Below are 26298 nucleotides of genomic sequence, written 5' to 3' on the forward strand. Positions count from 1 at the left end.
GTCCTTATAAAACTTCAACTCCTCTGTTGCACAAACCGACTCAGCATAAGCCGCATCACCCTCTTCACATTCCAAGGCGATCTTGCGGCTCCCATGTACCGTGATGGTCCCCTTATGACCCGGCATCTTGAGCTGCAGATACACTTAACAGGGCCTTGCCATGAACTTAGCATAAGCCAGCTGGCCAAACAGGGCATGATAAGGGCTCTTGATTTTCACCACTTCAAAAGTCAATGTCTCTGATCTTGAATCATGATCATCTCCGAAAGCAACCTCTGGAGCTATCTTACCAACTGGGAAGCCGATTTACCAGGTACCACACCATGGAAAACAGTATTCGACGGTTTAAGATTTTTATCCATCAACCCCATGCGACGGAAGGTTTCATAATAAAGGATATTGATGTTGCTCCCTCCATCCATGAGCACCTTGGTGAACTTATACCCCCCAACCTGAGGTGCCACCACCAATGCCAGATGACCTGGGTTATCAACCCGGGGTGGATGATCCTCCCGACTCCACAAAATGGGTTGCTCAGAACAGCGCAGATAACGGGGCACCGCCGGTTAAATGGAGTTTACTGCCCTTTTATGAAGCTTTTAATCGCGCCTGCATAAGCTAGTGGTAAAGACATGATACTTGATACGTCTCCAACGTATCTATAATTTTTGATTGCTCCATGCTATATTATCTACTGTTTTGGACATTATTGGGCTTTACTATCCACTTTTATATTATTTTTGGGACTAACTTATTAACCGGAGGCCCAACCCAGAATTGCTGTTTTTTTGCCTATTTTAGGGTTTCGAAGAAAAGGAATATCAAACGGAGTCGAAACGGAATGAAACCTTCGGGAACGTGATTTTCTCACCGAACAAGACCCGGGAGACTTGGATCCTACGTCAAGCAACCAACAAGGAGGCCACGAGGTAGGGGGCGCGCCTACCTCCCCCCCAGGCACGCCCTCCACCCTCGTGGGCCCCCCTGTTGCTCCACCGGCGTACTTCTTCCTCCTATATATACCTACGTACCCCCAAACGATCAGATACGAAGCCAAAACCCTAATTCCACTGCCGTAACTTTCTGTATCCATAAGATCCCATCTTGGGGCATGTTCAGGAGCTCCGCCGGAGGGGCATCGATCATGGAGGGCTTCTACATCAACACCATAGCCTCTCCGATGAAGTGTGAGTAGTTTACCTCAGACCTACGGGTCCATAGTTATTAGCTAGATGGCTTCTTCTCTCTTTTTGGATCTCAATACAAAGTTCTCCCCCTCTCTTGTGGAGATCTATTCGATGTAATCTTCTTTTTATGGTGTGTTTGTTGAGACCGATGAATTGTGGGTTTATGATCAAGTTTATCTATGAACAATATTTGAATCTCCTCTGGATTCTTTTATGTATGGTTGGTTATCTTTGCAAGTCTCTTTGAATTATCAGTTTGGTTTGGCCTACTAGATTGATCTTTCTTGCAATGTGAGAAGTGCTTAGCTTTGGGTTCAATCTTGTGGTGTCCTTTCCCAGTGACAGTAGGGGCAGCAAGGCATGTATTGTATTGTTGCCATCGAGGATAACAAGATGGGATTTTCATCATATTGCATGAGTTTATCCCTCTACATCATGTCATCTTGCTAAAGGAGTTACTCTGTTCTTATGAACTTAATACTCTAGATGCATGCTAGATAGCGGTTGATGTGTGGAGTAATAGTAGTAGATGCAGGCGGGAGTTGGTCTACTTGTCTTGGACGTGATGCCTATATACATGATCATACCCAGATATTCTCATAACTATGCTCAATTCTGTCAATTGCTCAATAGTAATTCGTTCACCCACCGTAAAATACTTATGCTCTCGAGAGAAGCCACTAGTGAAACCTATGGCCCCCGGGTCTATCTTCATCATATTAATCTTCCAATACTTTGTTATTTTCATTGCCTTTTATTTTACTTTGCATCTTTATCATAAAAATACCAAAAATATTATCTTATCATATCTATCAGATCTCACTCTCGTAAGTGACCGTGTAGGGATTGACAACCCCTTATCACGTTGGTTGCGAGGATTTATTTGTTTTCTGCAGGTGCGAGGGACTCGCGCGTAGCCTCCTACTGGATTGATACCTTGGTTCTCAAAAATTGAGGGAAATACTTACGCTACTCTGCTGCATCACCCTTTCCTCTTCAAGGGAAAACCAACGCAAGTGCTCAAGAGGTAGCAAGAAGGATTTCTGGCGCCGTTGCCGAGGAGGTTTACGCAAAAGTCAACATACCAAGTACCCATCACAAACCCTTATCTCCCGCATTACATTATTTGCCATTTGCCTCTCATTTTCCTCTCCCCCACTTCACCCTTGCCGTTTTATTCGCCCTCTTTCTCTATTTGCCTCTTTTTGCCCGCTTCTTGTTTGCTTGAGTGTTGGATTGCTTGCTTGTCACGATGGCTCAAGATAACAATAAATTGTGTGACTTCACCAATACCAACAACAATGATTTTATTAGCACTCCGATTGCTCCTCTTACCGATGTTGAATCTTGTGAAATTAATGATGCCTTGCTGAATCTTGTCATGAAAGATATGTTTTTCGGCCTTCCTAGTGAAGATGCCGCTACCCATCTGAATAGCTTCGTTGATTTGTGTGATATGCAAAAGAAGAAAGATGTTGATAATGATATTGTTAAATTGAAGCTATTTCCTTTTTCGCTTAGAGACCGTGCTAAAGCTTGGTTTTCGTCTTTGCCTAAGAATAGTATTGATTCGTGGAATAAGTGCAAAGATGCTTTTATCTCTAAGTATTTTCCTCCCGCTAATATCATCTCTCTTAGAAACGATATTATGAATTTTAAGCAACTTGATCATGAACATGTTGCACAAGCTTGGGAGAGGATGAAATTAATGATACGTAATTGCCCTACTCATGGTTTGAATTTGTGGATGATTATACAAATTTTTTATGCCGGATTGAATTTTGCTTATAAAATCTTTTAGATTCGGCCGTGGGAGGCACTTTTATGGAAATCACTTTAGGCGAAGCTACTAAACTCCTAGATAATATTATGGTTAATTACTCTCAATGGCACACTGAAAGATCTACTGATAAGAAAGTGCATGTGATAGAAAAAATTAATGTTTTGAGTGGAAAGATGGATGAACTTATGAAATTATTTGCTAATAAAAGTGTTTCTTCTGATCATAATGATATGCCTTTGTCTAATTTGATTGAGAAAAATAATGAATCTATGGATGTGAATTTTGTTGGTAGGAACAATTTTGGTAACAACACGTATAGAGGAAACTTTAATCCTAGGCCTTATCCTAGTAATTCCTATAATAATTATGGTAATTCCTACAACAATTCTTATGGAAATTTTAATAACATGCCCTCTGATTTTGAATCTAATATTAAAGAATTTATTACTTCGCAAAAGAATGTTAATGCTTTGATTGAAGAAAAATTGCTTAAGATTGACGAGTTGGCTAGGAACGTTGATAGAATTTCTCTTGATGTTGATTCTTTGAAACTTAGATCTATTCCACCTAAGCATGATACAATGAGTCTCTCAAGGCCATGAGAATTTCCATTGATGAGTGGAAAGAAAGAACCGCTAGGATGCATGCTAAGAAAGATTCCTTTATAAGAGCGTGTTCTTCTAGTTTCCATGATAATAAAGATGAAGATCTAAAAAGTTATTGATGTGTCCCCTATTAAATCTTTGTTTTGCAATATGAATCTTGATAATGATGGGACTGAATATGACCCACCTTTACCTAGAAGGCGTTCCAAAAATTCGGAGTATTTAGATCTTGATGCTAAATTTGATAAAAGTGGGATTGAAGAGATCAAAACTCTAGATGTTAATGAACCTACTATTTTGGATTTCAAGGGATTTAATTATGATAATTTCTCTTTGATATATTGTATTTCCTTGTTGCAATCCGTGCTAAATTCTCCTCATGCTTATAGCCAAAATAAAGCGTTTACTAAACATATCGTTGATGCTTTGATGCAATCTTATGAAGAAAAACTTGAGTTGGAAGTTTCTATCCCTAGAAAACTTTATGATGAGTGGGAACCAACTATTAAAATTAAAATTAAAGATCATGAATGTTATGCTTTGTGTGATTTGGGTGCTAGTGTTTCCATGATCCCAAAGACTTTGTGTGATTTGTTTGGTTTCCGTGATTTTGATGATTGCTCTCTAAACTTGCACCTTGCGGATTCCACTATTAAGAAACCTATGAGAAGAATTAATGATGTTATTATTGTTGGAAATAGGAATTATGTGCCCGTAGATTTTATCGTTCTTGATATAGATTGCAATCCTTCATGTCCTATTATTCTTGGTAGACATTTCCTTAGAACGATTGGTGCAATTATTGATATGACGGAAGGAAATATTAGATTCCAATTTCCGTTAAGGAAAGGCATGGAACACTTTCCTATAAAGAAAATTAAATTACCTTATGAATCTATTATGAGAGCCACTTATGGATCGCCTACCAAAGATGGCAATACCTAGATCTATCCTTGCTTTTATGCCTAGCTAGGGGCGTTAAACGATAGCGCTTGTTGGGAGGCAACCCAATTTTATTTTTATTCCTTGCTTTTTTGCTCCTGTTTAGTAATAAATAATTTATCTAGCCTCTGTTTTGGTTGTGTTTTTTGTGTTTAATTAGTGTTTGTGCCAAGTAGAACCGTTGGGAAGACTTGGGGAAAGTCTTGTTAATCTTGCTGTAAAAAATAGAAACTTTAGCGCTCACTAGAACTGCTGTAATTTTTATTTGGAAAGTGCTATTTAGTTAATTCTTTTTGCAGATGATTAATAGATAAATTCCTCACGTCCATAAATTTATTTTAGAATTTTTGGAGTTACAGATCTTGCGCTAGATACAGATTACTACAGACTGTTCTGTTTTTGACAGATTCTGTTTTTCGTGTGTTGTTTGCTTATTTTGATGAATCTACGGCTAGTAAAATAGTTTATAAACCATAGAGAAGTTGGAATAAAGTAGGTTTAACACCAATATAAATAAAGAATGAGTTAATTACAGTACCTTGAAGTGTTCTTTTGTTTTCTTTCGCTAACGGAGTTCACGAGATTTTCTACTTTAAGTTTTGTGTTCTGAAGTTTTCAAGATTTGGGTAAAGATTTGATGGATTATGGAAAAAGGAGTGGCAATAGCCTAATCTTGGGGATGCTCATGGCACCCCCAAGATAGTCTAAGGACACCTAAAAGCCAAAGCTTGGGGATGCCTCGGAAGGCATCCCCTCTTTCGTCTACTTCTATCGGTAACTTTACTTGGAGCTATATTTTTATTCACCACATGATATGTGTTTTGCTTGGAGCGTCTTGTATTATTTGAGTATTTATTTGTTAGTTTACCACAATCATCCTTGCTGTACACACCTTTTGAGAGAGACACACATGATTCGGAAATTATTAGAATACTCTATGTGCTTCACTTATATCTTTTGAGTTATATAGTTTTGCTCTAGTGCTTCACTTATATCTTTTAGAGCACGGTGGTGGATTTGTTTTATAGAAACTATTGATCTCTCATGCTTCACTTAGATTATTTTGAGAGTCTTAAATAGCATGGTAATTTTCTTAAATAATCCTAATATCCTAAGTATACAAGATTAATAATAAAATTCTCTTAGGAGTGTGTTGAATACTATGAGAAGTTTGATGCTTGATAATTGTTTTGAGATATGGAGATGGTGATATTAAAGATGTGCTAGTTGAGTAGTTGTGAATTTGAGAAATACTTGTGTTAAAGTTTGTGATTCCCGTAGCATGCACGTATGGTGAACCATTATGTGATGAAGTCGGAGCATGATTTATTTATTGATTGTCTTCCTTATGAGTGGCGGTCGGGGATGAGCGATGGTATTTTACTACCAATCTATCCCCTAGGAGCATGCGCGTAATACTTTGCTTTGATAACTTGTAGATTTTTGTAATAAGTATATGAGTTCTTTATGACTAATCTTGAGTCCATGGATCATACGCACTCTCACCCTTCCACCATTGCTAGCCTCTCTAATACCGCGCACCTTTCGCCGGTATCATACACCCACCATATACCTTCCTCAAAACAGCCACCATACCTACCTATTATGGCATTCCCATAGCCATTTTGAGATATCTTGCCATGCAACTTTCCCCCGTTCCGTTATTATGACACACTTCATCATTGGCATATTGCTTTGCATGATCATGTAGTTGACATCGTATTCGTGGCAAAGCCACCGTTCATAATTCTTTCATACATGTCACTTTTGATTCATTGCATATCCCAGTACACCGCCAGAGGCATTCACATAGAGTCATATTTTGTTCTAAGTATCGAGTTGTAATTGTTGAGTTGTTAGAAAATAAAAGTGTGATGATCATCATTATTAGAGTATTGTCCCAGTGAGGAAAGGATGATGGAGACTATGATTCCCCCACAAGTCGGGATGAGACTCCGGACGAAAAAAAGAGGCCATAAAAAAAGAGAAAAGGCCCAAATAAAAAAATGAGAGAAAAAGAGAGAAGGGACAATGCTACTATCCTTTTTACCACACTTGTGATTCAAAGTAGCACCATGATCTTCATGATAGAGAGTCTCCTATGTTGTCAATTTCATATACTAGTGGGAATTTTTCATTATAGAACTTGGCTTGTATATTCCAATGATGGGTTTCCTCAAATTGCCCTAGGTCTTCATGAGCAAGCAAGTTGGATGCACACCCACTTAGTTTCTTTTTGAGCTTTCATATACTTATAGTTCTAGTGCATCTGTTGCATGGAAATCCCTACTCACTCACATTAATATCTATTAATGGGCATCTCCGTAGCCCGTTGATACGCCTAGTTGATGTGAGACTATCTTCTCCCTTTTTGTCTTCTCCACAACCACCATTCTATTCCACCTATGGTGCTATATCCATGGCTCACGCTCATGTATTGCGTGAAGATTGAAAAAGTTTGAGAATGTCAAAAGTATGAAATAATTGCTTGGCTTGTCATCGGGGTTGTGCATGATCTAAATACTTTGTGTGGTGAAGATAGAGCATAGCCAGACTATATGATTTTGAAGGGATAACTTTCTTTGGCCATGTTATTTTGAGAAGTATTATTATTTCTATGTCAATATTGAACTTTTGTCTGCTTGAAGTATGAAGGCTTAGTTAGTATGCTTGAAGTATTATTATTTCTATGTCAATATTGAACTTTTGTCTTGAATCTTTCATATCTGAATATTCATACCACAATTAAGAAGAATTACATTGAACTTATGCCAAGTAGCATTCCACATCAAAAATTCTGTTTTTATCATTTACCTACTCGGGGACGAGCAGGAATTAAGCTTGGGGATGCTTGATACGTCTCCAACGTATCTATAATTTTTGATTGCTCCATGCTATAGTATCTACTGTTTTGGATATTGTTGGGCTTTATCATCCACTTTTATATTACTTTTGGGACTAACCTATTAACCGGAGGCCCAGCCCAGAATTGCTATTTTTTGCCTATTTTAGGGTTTTGAAGAAAAGGAGTATCAAACGGAGTCCAAATGGAATGAAACCTTCGGGAACGTGATTTTCTCACTGAACAAGACCCAGGAGACTTGGACCCTATGTCAAGCAACCAACAGGGAGGCCACGAGGTAGGGGACGCGCCTACCCCCCCCCCCCAGGCGCACCCTCCACCCTCGTGGGCCCCCTGTTGCTCCACCGACGTACTTCTTCCTCCTATATATACCTACGTACCCCCAAACGATCAGACACAGAGCCAAAACCCTAATTCCACCGCCGTAACTTTCTGTATCCATGAGATCCCATCTTGGGGCCTGTTCCGGAGCTCCACCGGAGGGGGCATCGATCACGAAGGGCTTCTACATCAACATCATAGCCTCTCCGATGAAGTGTGAGTAGTTTACCTCAGACCTACGGGTCCATAGTTATTAGCTAGATGGCTTCTTCTCTCTTTTTGGATCTCAATACAAAGTTCTCCCCCTCTCTTGTGGAGATCTATTCGATGTAATCTTCTTTTTGTGGTGTGTTTGTTGAGACCGATGAATTGTGGGTTTATGATCAAGTTTATCTATGAACAATATTTGAATCTCCTCTGAATTCTTTTATGTATGATTGGTTATCTATGCAAGTCTCTTCGAATTATCAGTTTGGTTTGGCCTACTAGATTGATCTTTCTTGCAATGGGATAAATGCTTAGCTTAGGGTTCAATCTTGCGGTGTCCTTTCCCAGTGACAGTAGGGGCAGCAAGGCATGTATTGTATTGTTGCCATCGAGGTTAACAAGATGGGGTTTTCATCATATTGCATGAGTTTATCCCTCTACATCATGTCATCTTGCTTAAGGCATTACTCTGTTCTTATGAACTTAATACTCTAGATGCATGTTGGATAGCGTTAGATGTGTGGAGTAATAGTAGTAGATGTAGGCAGGAGTCGGTCTACTTGTCTTGGACATGATGCCTATATACATGATCATACCTAGATATTCTCATAACTATGCTCAATTATGTCAATTGCTCAACAGTAATTCGTTCACCCACCGTAAAATACTTATGCTCTCGAGAGAAGCCACTAGTGAAACCTATGGCCCCGGGTCTATCTTCATCATATTAATCTTCCAATACTTTGTTATTTTCATTGCCTTTTATTTTACTTTGCATCTTTATCATAAAAATACCAAATATATTATCTTATCATATCTATCAGATCTCACTCTCGTCCAACATCGTTTGAGATGGTTTGGGCATATTCAGCGCAGGCCTCCAGAAGCTCCAGTGCATAGCGGACGGCTAAAGCGTGCGGAGAATGTCAAGAGAGGGCGGGGTCGACCGATTTTGACATGGGAGGAGTCCGTTAAGAGAGACCTGAAGGATTGGAGTATCGACAAAGAGCTAGCTATGGACAGGGGTGCGTGGAAGCTTGCTATCCATGTGCCAGAGCCATGAGTTGGTTGCGAGATCTTATGGGTTTCACCTCTAGCCTACCCCAACTTGTTTGGGACTAAAGGCTTTGTTGTTGTTGTTGTATCTATCAGATATCACTCTCGTAAGTGGCTGTGTAGGGATTGACAACCCCTTATCGCGTTGGTTGTGAGGATTTATTTGTTTTGTGCAGGTGCGAGGGACTCGCGCGTAGCCTCCTACTGGATTGATACCTTGGTTCTCAAAAACTGAGGGAAATACTTACGCTACTCTACGGCATCACCCTTTCCTCTTCAAGGGAAAACCAATGCAAGTGCTCAAGAGGTAGCAATACTGCCCACTATTCAACTGCTTCGAATTACTCTCGTAACCCGATTGCTGCTGCTGTTGACTCTCCTAATGATTATAACCACCCTGGTTGCCCTGACTGCCTTGATTGCCATGTCCGCTTCGGTTGCCTTGAAATCCCGAACCAGAACTGCCTCCACCATAACCCGGCCCATGAGAACCGCCTCATGTACCACTGTGCAGCCCATGATCGTATTGAAAAAGATCCGAGTTTTTGAACTCCCGCATAATAAAGCATTCCTTCCAAAGGTGCGTGGCTGGTCTCTCTCACGTCTCGTGCCTTGGAAAAGGCTGGTCTAACAGGAGCTCAAGATTGACACTTGATCCTCCACTCCACGGGGGCGGTTTACCCTTACGACGCTGATTATTATTCTGCGTGTTGGTGTTAGCCACAAAATCCAAACGGTTATCTGCTTTGCGCTTACCGTTGTTTCCATGACCCGCCGGGTTATGCTGCTGCCCCTTGTTACTGTCGCTCTTCTTTCCCTTCCCCGGTTTTTCATCACCAGACTCGGGGTCTTTGGTACTATGAGAGTCGGCATACTTAACCAGAGTTGCCATAAGCATTCCCATGTCATTACAGTGACGCTTGAGCCGTCCAAATTTCAACTTCAAAGGCGTGAACCGGCAATTGCCCTCCAACATTAAGACTGTTGTATCGGCATTGATGCGGTCCGATGAATGCAAGATTTCCGAAACTCGGCGCACCCAATGGGTTGTCGATTCACCTTCTTCTTGGACACAGGCGGCTAAGTCCACAATTGACATGGGCTGCTTGCACGTGTCCTTGAAATTCTGGATAAACCGGGCCTTTAACGCAGCCCACGACCCAATGGAGTTAGCTGGCAAACTTTTCAGCCAAGTGCGAGCTGTTCCTTCCAACATGATGGTGAAGTATTTAGCATAGGCTGCATCATCCACATCCAGCATCTCCATTGCCATCTCATAGCTTTTGATCCATGACTCGGGGGGTAAATCGGCAGTATAATTGGGCACTTTGCGAGGTCCTTTGAAATCCTTGGGCAGCCGTACGTTACATAGAGACGGGACGAGATACGGCACCCCCAAAGAGCTGGAGGTAACTCCTGGCTCCACCGAAGTTGTTGGACGAACCGGAGTAAGCTGACGGGCCGCATAATGCGCCACTAACTCGGCTTCTTGACGCGCTCTGCCCTGATCCACCAAATCATGAGCATTAGTACCACCACCTGCCGGATTATGCCCTCGAGGCCGGTTACGGTCCCGCGCACTACTTGACATGGCCGGTTCATCAAAGTGCCTGCTGTAACCCCGACTTGGGCGGGGGTGGAATGAATCCTCTCGTGGCTGTATGAATACGCCTGCTGCTGAGTCAAAGCTGTCTGAAGGAGCTCCCTAGCCCGTCGCATCTCAACAGCTACGGGGGACTCACCTTCGACTGGGAGGGCTGCCAATCGTGAAGCGGCAGCTGATGACCCACAAGTATAGGGGATCTATCGTAGTCCTTTCGATAAGTAAGAGTGTTGAACGCAACGAGGAGCAGAAGAAAATGACAAGCGGTTTCCAGCAAGGTATTCTCTGCAAGTACTGAAATAAGTGGTAACAGATAGTTTTGTGATAGGATAATTTGTAACGAGCAACAAGTAACAAAAGTAAATAAATTGCAGCAAGGTGTCCCAATACTTTTTGTAGCAAAGGACAAGCCTGGACAAACTCTTATATAAAGAAAAGCGCTCCCGAGGACACATGGGAATATCGTCAAGCTAGTTTTCATCACGCTCATATGATTTGCGTTCGGTACTTTGATAATCTGGTATGTGGGTGGACCGGTGCTTGGGTACTGCCCTTACTTGGACAAGCATCCCACTTATGATTAACCTCTATTGCAAGCATCCGAAACTACAACAAAAGTATTAAGGTAAACCTAACCATAACATGAAACATATGGATCCAAATCAGCCCCTTACGAAGCAACGCATAAACTAGGGTTTAAGCTTCTGTCACTCTAGCAACCCATCATCTACTTATTACTCCCCAATGCCTTCCTCTAGGCCCAAACAATGGTGAAGTGTAATGTAGTCGACGTTCACATAACACCACTAGAGGAGAGACAACATACATCTCATCAAAATATCGAACGAATACCAAATTCACATGACTACTAATAGCAAGACTTCTCCCATGTCCTCAGGAACAAAAGTAACTACTCACAAAGCATAAACATGTTCATACTCAGAGGGGTATTAATATGCATATAGGATCTGAACATATGATCTTCCACTAATTTAACCAACTAGCATCAACTACAAGGAGTAATTAACACTACTAGCAACCTACTAGCACCAATCCCGGACTTGGAGACAAGAATTGGATACAAGAGATGAACTAGGGTTTTGTGAGGAGATGGTGCTGATGAAGATGTTGATGGAGATTGCACTCTCCCGATGATAGGAGAGTTGGTGATGACGATGGCGATGATTTCCCCCTCCAGGAGGGAAGTTTCCCCGGCAGAACAGCTCCGCCAGAGCCCTAGATTGGTTCCGCCAAGGCTCCGCCTCATGGCGGCGGAGTTTCGTCCGAGAAGAAGGCCTTTTATTTTTTTCCCATCGAAAGACTTCATATAGCAGTAGGTGGCCACCCGAGGGCCACCAGGGGGCCCACGAGGTAGGGGGGCGCGCCCAGGGGGTAGGGCGCGCCCCCCACCCTCGTGGGCATGGTGTGGCCCCCCTGGTGAAGTTCTTGCTCTCAGTATTTTTTATATATTTGGAAAACTTCTTCCGTGGAGTTTCAGGACTTTTGGAGCTGTGCAGAATAGGTCTCTAATATTTGCTCCTTTTCCAGCCCAGAATCCCAGCTGCCGGCATTCTCCCTCTTTATGTAAACCTTGTAAAATAAGAGAGAATAGGCATAAGTATTGTGACATAATGTGTAATAACAGCCCATAATGCAATCAATATCGATATAAAAGCATGATGCAAAATGGACGTATCAACTCCCCCAAGCTTAGACCTCGCTTGTCCTCAAGCAAAAAGCCGAAATCAAAAAATATGTCCACATGTTTAGAGATAGAGGTGTCGATAAAAATAAAATACGGACATGAGGGCATCATGATCATTCTTAGAACATCAACTTATATAATTCTTGTCATATGATTTCTTATGCTAGAGTAATAATTCAATCACAATATCAAGTATGAATCGTAAACTTCATTGAAAACTAACAAACTATAATCTCAGACATTGAAGCAATTGCAATTTATCATAACATAGGAAAGAGTCTATGTATAAGAGCCTTTCATCAAGTCCACATACTCAACTATCATATAGTATTTTACAATTGCTGACACTCACGCAATACTCATGGGTATGGAGTTTTAATCGGACACAGAGAAAGATAGGGGCTTATAGTTTTGCCTCCCAACGTTTTACCTCAAGGGTAATGTCAAACAGTAATAGTTCATGAAAACTCACATCCAATTAGCCATATATACCAGGATCTTTCCAACATACCGTGCTTGCCAAAGGATAAAATGTAAAAAGAAGGGTGAAGATCACCATGACTCTTATGCAATGTAGGAGATAAAAGTAAAAGATAGGCCCTTCGCAGAGGGAAGCAGAGGTTGTCATGCGCTTTTATGGTTGGATGCACAAAATCTTAATGCGAAAGAACGTCACTTTATATTGCCACTTGTGATATTATTATGTAGTCTGTCGCCTTTATTTCTTTGATATCACACGATCGTATAAAGCTTATTTTCTCCCACACCAATAAGTCGTACATATTTAGAGAGCAATTTTTATTCCTTGCACCAATGACAACTTACTTGGAGGATCTTACTCAATCCATAGGTAGGTATAGTGGACTCTCATGGCAAAACTGGCTTAAGGGTATTTGGAAGCACAAGTAGTATCTCTACTTGGTGCGATGAATTTGGCTAGCATGAGGGAGAAAGGCAAGCTCAACATGTTGGAGGATCCAAGACAATATAATTTATCTCAGATGTAAGAAAACATAACACATTACGTTGTCTTCCTTGTCCAACGTCAACTCTTTAGCATGTCATATTTAATGAGTGCTTACAATCATAAAAGATGTCCAAGATAGTATATTTATATGTGAAGACCTATCTTTCTTTATTACTTCCTATTAATTGCAACGATGACCAAAATTATGTTTGTCAACCCTCAACAACTTTTATTCATCATACTTTCTGTGTGAGCTCATTACTCTCCATAAGGCTCACATGATCTCTTTGTTTCTTTCTATTTCTTTCTCTTTTCTTTTGTTCACCTAGGATCATGGCAAAGTAATCAAGCCCTTGACTCAACACTAATCTTTATAATATAGCTCACGGACTCGATTACATAGAAGGATTATAAAGCAAAACTCACAACTAGATCATACTAAAACTTTTATTCTACTGGATCAAGATATTACCAAAAGGATCGAACTAAGAAAAATGGTAAAGATAAAAGTGATGGTGATACGATACCGGGGCACTCCCCCAAGCTTGGCAGTTGCCAAGTGGAGTGCACATACCTGATGCTCAGTTCTTCTTTGTTGGTGAAGAAGGTGGAGTTGTTGATGATGGATAGTCACACATCGAGCGTAGGAGGTCTTCTAACTTGCGAATAATACCCGATGCTCCTTCAACAAAATATTTTCACGTGTGAGATACTTATTTTGTATACAAGCTAACTCAATCATCTTGAAAGCTTCGATCTCAGGTGGGGTAAGAAGATTGTGATCAAGTTGAAGGATGTATGATGTTGCCGGAACTTGGTCCTCCATTGCCTTCTTGATCCCTTCATCCTTGCTGATCTCCATGGGTTCTTCTCTCTTCAGCTCTATCTTCATTAGCCAAGCATCATTGCCCTCATGGTTGGAGGAGGAGGGAGACGACATAGTGCCTGGCCTTGACAACCCTGACAGAAAACAGCTCGAAACAAAGACATGAGATTTTTGCGTGATACAGGAGTCAAAACCTCCGGGAGATTATATAATGAATTTTTATCGACCAAAATACGTGTCGTGTACGAAAACGGAGTCCAGAGAGCACACGAGGTGCCCACGAGGTAGGGGGCGCGCCCTCCACCCTCGTGGAGCCCTTGTGTCCTTCCCGGACTGCTACTTATTTTTCTATTTTTCTAAATATTCCAAAACGGAGAAATATTGCCTTAAAACTGTTTTGGAGTCGGTTTACTTACCGTACCACATACCTATTCCTTTTCGGAGTCTGAAACGTTCCGGAAAGTGTCCCTTATGTATTCCTCCGGTGTTACGGTTTCAATAATATTGGTTTCAACATTTATGGGATTACCTTAGATATAATGTTTGATTCTTTGACCGTTCACCACCTTCGGATTTGTGCCTTCGAAGTTGTTGATTTTTATGGCACTGGAACGATAGACCTCCTTGATAACGTAAGGACCTTCCCATTTAGAGAGAAGTTTTCCTGCAAAAAAATCTTAAACGAGAGTTGTATAGCAATACATAATCACCTACATTAAACTCACGCTTTTGTATCCTTTTGCCATGCCATCTTTTAACCTTTTCTTTAAACAACTTGGCATTTTCATAGGCTTGGGTTCTCCATTCATCAAGTGAGCTAATATCAAATATCCTCTTCTCACCAGCAAGTTTAAAATCATAATTGAGTTCTTTAGTAGCCCAATATGCCTTGTGTTCTAGTTCGAGAGGTAAGTGACATGCTTTTCCAAAAACCATTTTATACGGAGACATACCCATAGGATTTTTATATGCAGTTCTATAGGCCCATAATGCATCATCAAGTTTGTTGGACCAATTCTTTCTAGATCTATTAACAGTCTTTTGCAAAATTAATTTGAGCTCTCTATTACTCAATTCTACTTGACCACTAGACTGTGGGTGATAAGGAGATGCAATTCTATGATTAACATCATATTTAGCAAGCATTTTATGGAAAGCACCATGAATAAAATGTGAACCACCATCAGTCATTAAATATCTAGGGACTCCGAATCTTGGAAAAGTAACTTCTTTAAGCATTTTAATAGAAGTGTTATGATCAGCACTACTAGTTGGAATAGCTTCTACCCACTTAGTAACATAATCAACAGCAACTAAAATATGTGTATATCCATTAGAGGAAGGAAAGGGTCCCATATAGTCAAAGCCCCAAACATCAAATGGTTCAATAACGAGTGAATAGTTCATAGGCATTTCTTGACGTCTACTAATATTACCAATTCTTTGACATTCATCACAAGATAAGACGAACTTACGGGCATCCTTGAAGAGAGTAGGCCAATAAAAACCAGATCGCAATACCTTATGTGCAGTTCTATCTCCAGCATGGTGTCCCCCATAAGCTTCGGAGTGACACTTGCATAGGATATGTTCCTGTTCATGCTCAGGTACACAATGTCTAATAACACCATCTACTCCTTCTTTATAAAGATGTGGGTCATCCCAAAAGTAATGCCTCAAATCATAGAAGAACTTTTTCTTTTGCTGGTATGTGAAACTAGGTGGTATAAACTTAGCAACAATGTAATTAGCATAATCAGCATACCATGGAGCAGTATGAGAAGCATTTATGACATTAGTTGCTCATCCGGAAAGCTATCATCAATAGGAAGTGGGTCATCAAGCACATTTTCTAACCTAGACAAGTTGTCTGCAACGGGGTTCTCAGCTCCTTTTGTATCAACAATATGTAAATCAAATTCTTGTAGCAAGAGAACCCATCTAATAAGTCTAGGTTTAGCATCTTTCTTTTCCATGAGATATTTAATAGCAGCGTGATCAGTGTGAATAGTTACTTTAGAATCAACAATATAAAGTTTGAACTTATCACAAGAAAATACAACTGCTAAGAATTCTTTTTCAGTGGTAGCATAATTTCTTTGAGCATTGTCTAGGGTTTTACTAGCATATTGAATAACATTTAATTTCTTATCAACTCTTTGTCCTAGAATAGCACCTACAGCATAATCACTAGCATCACACATAATTTCAAAGGGTAAATTCCAATCAGGTGGCTAAACAATAGGTGCAGAAATCAATGCTTTCTTAAGTATTTCAAATGCTTCTACACAATCATCATCAAAAACAAATGGTATATCTTTTTGTAATAAATTAGTCAGAGGCCGAGAAATTTTTGAGAAGTCCTTAATGAACCTCCTATAAAATCCGGCATGACCAAGGAAACTTCTTATACCTTTGATGTCCTTGGGACATGGCATCTTTTCAATAGCATCAACTTTGGCTTTATCAACTTCAATACCTCTTTCAGAAACTTTATGCCCCAAGACAATACCTTCATTGACCATAAAGTGGCACTTTTCCCAATTCAAGACAAGATTAGTTTCTTCACATCTCTGCAAAACTCGATCAAGGTTGCTCAAGCAATCATCAAAAGAAGATCCATAGACGGAAAAGTCGTCCATGAAAACCTCACAAATCTTTTCACAAAAGTCAGAGAATATAGCCATCATGCATCTTTGAAAGGTAGCAGGTGCATTACATAAACCAAAAGGCATACGTCTATAAGAAAAAGTACCAAAAGGGCATGCAAAAGTAGTCTTTGATTGATCTTTGGCTGACACAGGTATTTGAGAGGAACCCGAATAACCATCTAGAAAGCAAAAATGTGTATCTTTGGATAATCTTTCTAGCATTTGATTGATAAAAGGTAAGGGGTAATGATCCTTTTTAGTAGCCTAATTTAATTTGCAGAAATCAATTACCATCCTATAACCTATAATAATTCTTTGAGGGTTCAATTCATCTTTATCATTAGGAACGATAGTAATACCTCCCTTCTTAGGGACACTGTGGACATGACTTACCCACTGACTATCAGCAACGGGATATATTGTACCTGCCTCAAGGAGCTTTAGTATTTCCTTTCTTACCACTTCTTTCATTATAGGATTCAGCCGTCGTTGATGATCACGAACTGGATTAGCATCTTCTTCCAAATTAATTTTATGTTGACATAGAGTGGGAATAATGCCCTTAAGATCATCGAGAATATACCCAATAGCAGCACGGTGCTTCTTCCACATGCTCTGAAAGGTTAGCACTAATAATAACAGGATATATCTTTAGATAAGCATATTTAAGAGTATCAGGTAACAGTTTAAGCTCAAATACGAGATCACCCTTGGGTGGAGGAGGATCCCCTAGGATTTCAACAGGTAAATTGTTTTTCAGAATAGGTTCCTGTTTAAAGAATACCTCCTCTAATTCCCTTCTTTCATTCATAAACATATCATTTTCATGGTCTAGCAAATATTGTTCTAAAGGATCACTAGGAGGTACGGCAATAGAAGCAAGACCGATAATTTCATCCTTACTAGGTAATTCTTCTTCACGGTGTTGTCTACTAAATTTAAAGAAATTAAATTCATGAGTCATATCATCTAAACCGACAGTAACAATATCCCTTTTGCAATCTATGGTAGCATTAACAGTGTTCAAGAAGGGTCTACCAAATATAATGGGACAAAAGCTATCTTGTGGGGAACCAAGAACAAGAAATCAGCAGGATATTTAGTTTTCCCACACAAGACTTCAACATCTCTAACAATTCCCATTGGTGAAATAGTATCTCTATTGGCAAGTTTAATTATGACATCAATATCTTCTATTTCAGCAGGTGCAATCTCATGCATAATTTCTTTGTATAAGGAATGAGGTATTGCGCTAGCACTGGCACTCATATCACATAAGCCATGATAACAATGATCTCCTATTTTAACAGAAATAACAGGCATGCCTACCACATGTCTAGGTTTATCTTTAGCACAGAGTTTAGCAATTCTAGCAGTTTCATCACAGAAATAAATTACATGCCCATCAATATTATCAGACAAGAGATCTTTAACAATAGCAATATTAGGTTCAACTTTAACTTGCTCAGGAGGTGTATATGTTTTAATATTGCTTTTATGAACCACAGTTGAAGCTTTAGCCTGATCCTTTATCCTAACAGGGAAAGGTGGTTTCTCAACATATGCAGTAGGAACAATAGGATCATTATAAGTGACAATCTTTTCTTCAACTTTAATAGGTGCAGCTACTTTTACTTCTATGGGAGGATGATATTTAAACCACTTCTCCTTGGGGAGATCAACATAAGTAGCAAAAGATTCACAGAAAGAAGCTACTATCTCAGAGTCAAGTCCATATTTAGTGCTAAATTTACGAAAAATATCGGTATCCATAAAATATTTAACACAATCAAAACTAGGTGTTATACCTGACTCCTTACCTTTGTTGAGGTCCCAATCTTCAGAGTTGCGTTTAATTCTTTCCAATAAATCCCATTTCAATTCAATAGTCTTCATCATAAAAGAACCAGCACAAGAAGTATCAAGCATGGTGCGATTGTTATCAGAAAACCAAGCATAGAAATTTTGAATAATCATTTTTCTCGAGAGCTCATGATTGGGGCATGAATATAACATTGATTTAAGCCTCCCCCAAGCTTGAGCGATGCTTTCTCCTTCGCGAGGCCAAAAATTATATATGTAATTGCGATCACGATGAACAAGATGCATATGATAAAACTTCTGATGAAATTCCAATTTCAATCGTTTGTAATTCCAAGACCCCATATCATCACATAGCCTATACCACGTCGATGCATCTCCCTTCAAAGATAAAGGAAAGACCTTCTTCTTAACAACATCTCCGGATACACCTGCAAGCTTAAATAATCCACAAACTTCATCCACATATATTAGATGCTCATCGGATGTTTTGTTCCATCTCCTAAAAAAGGATTAGCTAACAGTTTTTCTATCATACCGGAAGGAATTTCAAAGCAGACATTTTCATTTTCATTTTCATTTTCAGTAGGTTCAGTAGGTTGAGGAGCAACTCTTTGCTCTACTGGTCGGGGTGAATATACCCCGAACAAGCCCCTCAGAGGATTACTTTCCATAGTAACAAGTGACAGTAAATTTCAGCACACTATATAAATTTTTCCTTACCAAATTCCACCTACCAAAGGCGCTTCATTCCCCGGCAACGGCGCCAGAAAAGAGTCTTGATGACCCACAAGTATAGGGGATCTATCGTAGTCCTTTCAATAAGTAAGAGTGTCGAACCCAACGAGGAGCAGAAGGAAATGACAAGCGGTTTCCAGCAAGGTATTCTCTGCAAGTACTGAAATAAGTGGTAACAGCTAGTTTTGTGATAGGATAATTTGTAACGAGCAACAAGTAACAAAAGTAAATAAAGTGCATCAAGGTGGCCCAATCCTTTTTGTAGCAAAGGACAAGCCTGGACAAACTCTTATATAGAGAAAAGCGCTCCCGAGGACACATGGGAATATTGTCAAGCTAGTTTTCATCACGCTCATATGATTCGCGCTCGGTACTTTGATAATCTGGTATGTGGGTGGACCGGTGCTTGGGTACTGCCCTTACTTGGACAAGCATCCCACTTATGATTAACCTCTATTGCCAACATACGCAACTACAACAAAAGTATTAAGGTAAACCTAACCATAACATGAAACATATGGATCCAAATCAGCCCCTTACGAAGCAACGCATAAACTAGGGTTTAAGCTTCTGTCACTCTAGCAACCCATCATCTACTTATTACTCCCCAATGCCTTCCTCTAGGCCCAAACAATGGTGAAGTGTCATGTAGTCGACGTTCACATAACACCACTAGAGGAGAGACAACATACATCTCATCAAAATATCAAACGAATACCAAATTCACATGACTACTAATAGCAAGACTTCTCCCATGTCCTCAGGAACAAAAGTAACTAGTCACAAAGCATAAACATGTTCATAATCAGAGGGGTATTAATATGCATATAGGATCTGAACATATGATCTTCCACCAATTAAACCAACTAGCATCAACTACAAGGAGTAATTAACACAACTAGCAACCTACTAGCACCAATCCCGGACTTGGAGACAAGAATTGGACACAAAAGATGAACTAGGGTTTTGAGAGGAGATGGTGCTGATGAAGATGTTGAGGGAGATTGCCATCTCCCGATGAGAGGAGCATTGGTGATAATGATGGCGATGATTTCTCCCTCCGGGAGGGAAGTTTCCCCGGCAGAACAGCTCCGCCAGAGCCCTAGATTGGTTCCGCCAAGGTTCCGCCTCGTGGCGGCGGAGTTTCGTCCGAGAAGAAGGCCTCTTATTTTTCCCATCGAAAGACTTCATATAGCAGAAGATGGCCACCGGAGGGCCACCAGGGGGCCCACGAGGTAGGGGGCGCGCCCAGGGGGTAGGGCGCGCCCCCCATCCTCGTGGGTAGGGTGTGCCCCCCTGGTGAAGTTCTTGCTCTCATTATTTTTTATATATTTGGAAAAAGTCTTCCGTGGAGTTTCAGGACTTTTGGAGATGTGCATAATAGGTCTTTAATATTTGCTCCTTTTCCAGCCCAGAATCCCAGCTGCCAACATTCCCCCTCTTTATGTAAACCTTGTAAAATAAGAGAGAATAGGCATAAGTATTGTGACATAATGTGTAATAACGACCCATAATGCAATAAATATCGATATAAAAGCATGATGCAAAATGGACGTATCAGCAGTGACTATGTTATCCATGGGGTTGGAGTAATGACCCGGAAGCGTTGACACGTGCGATGACGGGATATTCTGACGAGGCGGATCCACTATGCGCGGTTGAACCGGCGCCCCCGTTCCAGGTGCTTCTACCCGGTTTACCACTGGTTGGTTGCTGGTTCCTGCTCCTGGCATGTTAAAGAGATTCCTTGGCTCATAAACCGGAGGTAGATGGGACCGGTACCTTCTCCTCATTACATCATTTGATGTGTTATAATCCAACATAAGTCGATAAGCCTGTGCATCCAACTCGGCCCGCTCCGTAGCCATCTTGGTGTTCTCGGCTGCCAGGTCTGCCTTGGCCTGAGCTATCTGATCCTTCACCTTCACGACTTCTGCGTTATGCTGATCCTGATTCACTGGGTTAACTTCAGCCGCCAGCAGTGTTGACAAAGCGTCGAACAAATCGGACAAAACCTGAGCCGGCGGTGGCGCAGGGCCTCCTGCCCCAGCTGCTACCGCTGCTGCTAAACCGGAGATCATTGCTGCTGCGGTTGAAGAATGTTGCGCCGACTATGTACCGGCCATGAAGATCGCAACTCGGCTCGGCGGATGAAGGGGGTCCGGAATACTGTCGCCATCGGAACAGCCCCCAAACCGGCCATCTTGCAGTTGGTACAATGACTCGGTCTCTCCGGTAGATGACTCGTCATCAGAGTAAACAATGGTTTCACCACCAGATACCGATCTATCCTCAGATTCCACTCCGTGGATGACTCCCACGAAGGCACGCTTCATGGCAGGCTGAACCCAGGCGGATCTCGCACGCTGAGCCGTTTCAACGATGTCGGTGCAGATGTCTGGCTCAGGGCCGGTTCACCGATCTTGCCAATGAAAACGTGAATACCGTCGAAGGGGACCCGATATGCATACTCAATTGAACCGGCCTCGGGGCCCCAGCCTGCATCGTCGATGTCGAGCTTGCCGCGACGACTCTTGGTCATCCGGCTCACAATGTATCCCTTGAGCCCTTTGAAGCTGCCCTCTAAGAACTTGAAACCATCATGCGATAGCCCCACGGTGGGTGCCAACTGTCATGGGATTGTCACGGCAGATGTCCTAGTGTGAGGACTTAGTCGTGGAACCATCGCAACGTAGTTAACTTAAAGGGGTTAAAGCAGACAAAGGACGCAAGGAATTATACTGGTTCGGCCCCTTAAAGTGAAGGTAAATCCTACTCCAGTTATGATGGGATTGCTAGGATTTCGATGACCAGGTGATACGTCTCCAACGTATCTATAATTTTAGATTGCTCCATGCTGTTTTGGACTATATTGGGCTTTATTTTCCACTTTTATATTATTTTTGGGACTAACCTATTAACCGGAGCCCAGCCCAGAATTGTTGTTTTTTGCCTATTTCAGTGTTTCGGAGAAACAGAATATCAAACGGAGTCCAAACGGAATAAAACCTTCGGGAACGTGATTTTCTCACCGAACGTGATCCAGGAGACTTGGACCCTACTCCAAGGAGTCAAAGAGGAGGTCAATAGGGTGGGGGCGCCCCCCCTAGGGCGCGCCCCCTGCCTCGTGGGCCCCTCGGTGCTCCACCGACGTACTCCTTCTTCCTATATATATACATATGTACCCCCAAACGATCAGAACAGGAGCCAAAAACCTAATTCCACCGCCGCAACTTTCTGTATCCATGAGATCCCATCTTGGGGCCTGTTCCGGAGCTCCGCCGAAAGAGGGCTATCATCACGGAGGGCTTCTACATCATCATAGCCTCTCCGATGAAGTGTGAGTAGTTTACCTCAGACCTCCGGGTCCATAGTTAGTAGCTAGATGGCTTCTTCTCTCTTTTTGGATCTCAATACAGAGTTCTCCCCCTCTCTTGTGCAGATCTATTCGATGTAATCTTCTTTTTGCGGTGTGTTTGTTGAGACCGATGAATTGTGGGTTTATGATCAAGTCTATCTATGAATAATATTTGAATCTTCTCTGAATTCTTTTATGTATGATTGGTTATCTTTGCAAGTCTCTTTGAATTATCCGTTTGGTTTGGCCAACTAGATTGGTAGTTCTTGCCATGGGAGAAGTGCTTAGCTTTGGGTTCGATCTTGCGGTGTCCTTTCCCAGTGACAGAAGGGGCAGCAAGGCACGTATTGCATCGTTGCCATCAAGGATAACAAGATGGGGTTTATTTCATATTGCATGAATTTATCTCTCTACATCATGTCATCTTGCTTAAAGCGTTACTCTGTTTTTAACTTAATACTCTAGATGCATGTTGGATAGCGGTCGATGAGTGGAGTAATAGTAGTAGATGCAGAATCATTTCGGTCTACTTGTCACGGACGTGATGCCTATATACATGATCATGCTTAGATATACTCATAACTATGCTCAATTCTGTCAATTTCTCAACAGTAATTTGTTCACCCACCGTAGAATACTTATGCTCTTGAGAGAAGCCACTAGTGAAACCTATGGCCCCCGGGTCTATTCTCATCATATCAATCTCCATCACTTTAATCTTGCTTTGCTTTTTTACTTTGCCTTTTACTTTTCACTTTGCATCTCTATACCAAAAATACCAAAAATATTATATCTATCAGATCTCACTCTCGTAAGTGACCGTGAAGGGATTGACAACCCCTAATCACGTTGGTTGCGAGTAGCTATCGTTTTGTGCAGGTACAAGGGACTTGAGCGTCGCCTCCTACTGGATTGATACCTTGGTTCTCAAAAACTGAGGGAAATACTTACGCTACTCTGCTGCATCATCCCTTCCTCTTCGGGGAAAACCAACGCAAGCTCAAGACGTAGCAAAAAGGATTTCTGGCGCCGTTGCCGAGGAGTCTACGCAAAAAGTCAACATAACAAGTACCCATCACAATCCCTATCTCTCGCATTACATTATTTGCCATTTGCCTCTCGTTTTCCTCTTCCTCACTTCACCCTTGCTGTTTTATTCACCCTCTCTCTCTATCCTCCCTCTCTATTTGCCTCTTTTGCCCGTTTGCTTTTGTTTGCTTGTTTGTCGCGATGGCTCAAGATACTACCAAATTGTGTGACTTCACCAATACTAATAATAATGATTTCCTTAGCACTCCAATTGCTCCTCTTGCTTATACTGAATCTTGTGAATTCAATGCCGCTTTTTTGAATCTTGTTTAGAAAGATCAATTCGCCGGCCTTCCTAGTGAAGATGCCACTACTCATCTGAATAGCTTCGTTGATTTATGTGATATGCAAAAGAAAAAAGATGTCAATAATGATGTCGTTAAATTGAAGCTATTTCCTTTTTCGCTTAGAGATCGTGCTAAAGCTTGGTTTTCGTCTTTGCCTAAGAATAGTATTGATTCTTGGAACAAGTGCAAAGATGCTTTTATCTCTAAGTATTTCCCTCCCGCTAAGATCATCTCTCTTAGAAACGATATTATGAATTTTAAGCAACTTGATCATGAACATGTTGCACAAGCTTGGGAGAGAATGAAATTAATGATACCTAATTGCCCTACTCATGGTTTGAATTTGTGGATGATTATACAAAACTTTTATGCCGGATGGAATTTTGCTTCTAGAAATCTTTTAGATTCGGCCGCGGGAGGCACTTTTATGGAAATCACTTTAGGAGATTCTACTAAACTCCTAGATAATATTATGGTTAATTATTCTCAATGGCATACTGAAAGATCTTCTAATAAAAAAGTGCATGCGATAGAAGAAATCAATGTTTTGAGTGGAAAGATGGATGAACTTATGAAATTATTCGCTACTAAGAGTGTTTCTTCTGATCCTAATGATATGCCTTTGTCTACTTTGATTGAGAATAACAATGAATCTATGGATGTGAATTTTGTTGGTAGGAATAATTTTGGTAACAATGCTTATAGAGGGAATTTTAGTCCTAGGCCATATCCTAGTAATCCTTCTAATAATTATGGGAATTCCTACAACAACTCTTATGGAAATTATAATAAGATGCCCTCTGAATTTGAGAATAGTGTTAAAGAGTTTATGAATTCACAAAATAATTTTAATGCTTTGCTTGAAGGAAATTGCTTAAAGTCGATGATTTGGCTATAAACATTGATAGAATTTCTCTTGAGATTGATTCTTTAAAGATTAGATCTATTCCTCCTAAGCATGATATCAATGAGTCTCTCAAAGCCATGAGAATTTCCATTGATGAGTGCAAGGAAAGAACCGCTAGGATGCGTGCTTCCAAAGATGCCCTTATTAAAGCGTGTTCTTCCAATTCCTATGAAAATCAAGATGAAGATATAAAAGTTATTGATGTGTCACCTATTAAATCTTTGTTTTGCAATATGAATCTTGATGAAACTTAATATGATCTTCCTTTACCTAGAAGGCGTTCTAAAAATTCGGAGTATTTAGATCTTTACGATGAAATTGATGAAAGTGGGATTGAAAGAAATAAAAATCTAGATGTTGCTAAACCCACTATATTGGATTTCAAGGAATTTAATTATGAAAGTTGCTCTTTAATTGATTGTATTTCCTTGTTTCAATCCGTGCTAAATTCTCCACATGCTTATAGTTAACATAAAGCCTTCACCGAACATATTGTTGATGCCATGATGCAATCTTATGAAGAAAAACTTGAGTTGAAAGTTTCTATCCCTAGAAAACTCTATGATGAGTGGGAACCAACTATTAAAATTAAAATTAAAGATCATGAGTTTTATGCTTTGTGTGATTTGGGTGCTAGTGTCTCCACTATTCCCAAAACTTTGTGTGATTTACTAGATTTCCGCGATTTTGATGATTGCTCTGTAAACTTGCATCTTGCGGATTCTACTATTAAGAAACCTATGGGAAGGATTAATGATGTTCTTATTGTTGCAAATAGGAATTATGTGCCCGTAGATTTCATTGTTCTTGATATAGATTGCAATCCTTCTTGCCCCATTATTCTTGGTAGACCTTTCCTTAGAACGGTTGGTGCGATTATTGATATGAAGGAAGAGAATATTATATTTCAATTTCCATTAAAAAAGGGCATGGAACACTTTCCTAGAAAGAAAATAAAATTACCATATGAAACTATCATGAGAGCCACTTATGGATTGCCTACCAAAGATGGCAATACTTAGATCTATCCTCGCTTTTATGCTTAGCTAGGGGCGTTAAACGATAGCGCTTGTTGGGAGGCAACCCAATTTTATTTTTATTCCTTGCTTTTTTCTCCTGATTAGTAATAAATAAATTATTTAGCCTCTTTTTTTGTTGTGTTTTTTGTGTTTAATTAGTGTTTGTGCCAAGTAGAACCGTTGGGAAGACTTGGGGAAAGTCTTGTTGAACTTGCTGTAAAAAACAGAAACTTTAGCGCTCACGAGAACTGCTGTAATTTTTATTTTAAGAGTGATATTTAGTTAATTATTTTTGCAGATGATTAATAGATAAATTCCTCACGTCCAGCAATTTATTTTAGAATTTTTGGGGTTCCAGATCTT

This window comes from Triticum dicoccoides, chromosome 4A (genome assembly GCF_002162155.2).
Source record: "Triticum dicoccoides isolate Atlit2015 ecotype Zavitan chromosome 4A, WEW_v2.0, whole genome shotgun sequence".
NCBI lineage: Eukaryota > Viridiplantae > Streptophyta > Magnoliopsida > Poales > Poaceae > Triticum > Triticum dicoccoides.